Below are 3,617 nucleotides of genomic sequence, written 5' to 3'. Positions count from 1 at the left end.
AGGAGATTTCCCAGAATCAGAGTACCACCTAATTTCCCTCTAATTTGGGCGTAGTCAGAACTGTCACGGCTTCAGAGTGTGTGTGTGTGATTATCATTATTGTGGATTATAATGAGCCTAGGATTGTCTGGAGAGTCGGTATGGCATCTGGGCCAGATCAAGCCCAGCTGGAGCTCCCCCAGCAGTTGGGAACAGATAACAGATGATAACTGAATTGTAACCAGCTGGCAGCATGTGGTTATCAGCATCCAGGCTTTAACTTTCACAAGCACACGACACAGATGACAACACAATGGGCTCTCAGCAGTTTTGGGGTTCAGGCTGGTAACAAGAAGAGGAAAAGGAAGCCACACCCCCCAAAGATACCCCATTGACTCCAAGCTGCTGAGTACTGCCCCTCCCTTGGTCCTTATCTTGTCAACACCCATATAGTACTTTATGCTGCCTTCCCACGACCCTTCTTAGAAGGATGGGTTTAACTGAGGCCTGGATGGTCTGGCTTTCTGGAAAATTCCTCAGCTAGCCAAAACTAACTTCTCATAATCTCACAGTGTCAGTGTTGGGGGCCTTGTCCACATGCCCTGCGCAGTGTGTCCTGGCCAAGGCAGGCCCTGCCTCCTATTAGATGAGTTGAGCCTGTATTCCTCTGATGAGGCAGTAAAGCACCTGTGCAGGCCCGGTGTCAGTGCTGGCCTGGTCCGAGCCAAGGTCACCCCGCACGAGGATGTGTGGCACACCGAGTGAACGCCTGAGCTCTGGAGCCCACTGTGCCATTTGCTAGCTGTGTGTCCACGGGGGCTATCTGGCCTCTGTGCTTCAGTTTCCTCCCCTGGATTAAGAGGGCGAAAATAAGCTGCATATGCGAAGGTGCTCTGACAGCACCTGGCATGTGCTGAACACTCTGTGTGACTCCCTGGTTTTGCTCCACGTGGTGGCTGCTCCACTGCCCCTCCCACCTGTACCCACCACTGGGGTGGTTTTGTTCACACGGAGGCACCACGTACCCCCATCTGGAGCATCTGAGCTGTGTGCATCACTGAGTCAGTCAGGGTCCTGAGGGGTTTGGCTGGGGCCTGAGCTCCAACTTGAACTTCCCAAGCCACTCATTGCCTGAATACTAAGGTAATCACTGACTGGGATTAATGGCAACAATAATTACATTAGCAAGTGACACTTCCATGGTGTCTCAAGATACGACTGTTTGGCTGGTCTCTGTCCAAGTTCCACCTACTATTCAGAGATGTAGCTCAGACACAAAAGCAAAAAATCTCTCTTAGCTGGACCCTGTGGTTCTGCCCAAGAGCCCCAGTGACAGGGCACACCAGGAGGGAGAGGTGAGGACACCCAGGGGGAGGAAGCAGGAAGTTTCAGTACCCTTCGCCTGCCTTTGAAACATAAAAATAGATTGAAGCAATTCTGCAGGTCCAGTCTTTTGAGGAGAAATATCGTTTGCTGGCTGCGTTCTGGCTGACGGCTTTCACACCTGTGGAATCCTTGCTTCCACTGGGAATCAGTGAGCAAATGTAGAAAGGCTAGGATAGGCTGTGGGGAGTTGCAAGGGGCATCCAATTGGGCACAGAAAACATGTGGCATTTGCCAATAAATGGGCTTTATCTGGTGTCAGATAGGCCTGGGTTTCAATCCTGTACTGGCCAATTAGTACTTGTGTGATCAGTGTGCTACTCTGTAAGGGGCCGATGATCCCTGTCTTTTATGTATATGTCAAGGATTAAATGACTGTTGAGAGGATCACAAGAGATGATGATGATTTGTGCTACTGGACGTTGAACTTTGAACTGAGCCACACCCTGCGCCTGTTTTGGTTTTGAGGCAGGATTGCTAAATTGCTAAATTTCCTAGTCTAGGCTCAACCTTGCAATCCTCCTGCCTCAGCCCCTACCTCCGTAGTGCTGGAAATATAGCCGTGTAGCACCAAAGCCAGCTGAGGAGATTATCTGAGATTAATTTAGATAAATCACCCAGTGAAATGCCTGGCCTTCTCTATAATCCACTTTGAAGTATATATGTCCCCCCATCCACCAACCCTTCCTATTCTTTTAGCCTGCTTTATATTCTTTATTTCTTTTTTGGTACTGGGGAATTGAACTCAGGACCTCATGATTACAAGGCAGGCACTATGCTGCTGAGCTATATCCTTGGCTCCTGTTTTATATTCTTAGTTATCTATTTATTTTTTGTATTTTAAGGAAGGGTCTACAGGGTGTTCAGGGTCTCGCTACTAGATCAGACTCGTAGTGATCTGCCTGTTTACAGCCTCCCAAGAGCTGGGATTACAGGAGCGCCACCATCACACCCAATCTCATTCGCCTCTCAGCATGCCCTGGGGCCGAGACTGGCATGGCAGGCCCAGAGATCAAACTCCTGGCCCCTGCACTTGCTTGCAGGTGCTTTAATCTGCTGAGCTATTTGGCCGGCCCTTATTTTATATTCTTAATAACTTTCCATTTATGTGCTTATGTATTGTTGACTGATTACTCCACTAGAATATACTTTTCACAAGAGACATGATTTTGTTTTTACTTTTGTAGTGGTGGGGTTGGAACCCAGGGTCTCACACTTACTAGGCAAGTGCCCAACCACTGAGCTACATCTCTAGACCCCCCCAATTAGGGGGCTTTAACTCTATATGCTCAGTGCATTGAGTAGTAGGTACCGATTCAATGAATAAATATTTGTTTATGTAAGTGTTCATTACATCATTATTGAATGAATTGAAAGTGCATGAGTAGTAGATCCTGACAGGGTGAACATGTGATGGGGATACAGCTATGGAGGCAGCTTTCTTGTGCATGGAGCTCTTGTGTACATACAGCCTACAGCGCTGGGTGTTTGGTTCCTGGCTGCTGGCTCGCACGGGACCTGGTGTAAAGGGTGTTCTGCAGGTACTTGTTCAAGGTCTGCATGTGGGAAACAATGGCCATTAGCACAAGAAATGTTCCAGGAGGTCCTTCTTGAAACACAGAGTTGCCACAGTCACTCTACTAGCTTCCCAAGGTTTGCCATTACAAACTACCACAAACATGGCAGCTTCAGACCAGAGATTTCTTCTCTCATAGCTCTAAAGGCCTGAAACATAAAATTAATCCCCTTAATTCCCTCTAAGCTCTTTGCCTCATGCAGCTTTTGGCTGTATCACTCTAATCTCTGCCTTCATCTTTGCAAGGGCTCTCCCTTCCCTGTGTGTCTGTTCTGTCTCTTACAAGGACCCTGGGCTCGGTATTTAAGGCCCAGCCTAGGTAATCTAGGAGAATCTCTTCATCTTCAAGTGTTTAAACCCTCTAATCTTCTGCAAACACTCTTTGCCCAAATAAAGTAACATTCACACATTCCAGGTTTAGGACTAGATTTAAGTTTGGGGGACACTGTGAGCCAACCACAGTCACTAAGTCCTCTACTTTTCACATCTTCTGTACTGTCACTACAGAAGAGATTGTGAGAAGCTGTGACTTGAGGAAAGAGTGGAGACTGGGAGGAAAGTAGATCACAGGAGAGACTTCTAGAAAATTTAAGAGAATCCTCGTTAGGCACAGTGGTGCATGCTTATAATCCCAGGGACTGCAGAGGCAGGAGCAGGGCGATCACAGATTTAAGGCTAG

Source organism: Octodon degus, unplaced genomic scaffold, assembly GCF_000260255.1.
Source record: "Octodon degus isolate 3935 unplaced genomic scaffold, OctDeg1.0 scaffold00280, whole genome shotgun sequence".
Taxonomy (NCBI): Eukaryota; Metazoa; Chordata; class Mammalia; order Rodentia; family Octodontidae; genus Octodon; species Octodon degus.
The sequence above is the reverse complement of the archived record's forward strand: the minus strand, read 5'-3'. Positions refer to the sequence as shown.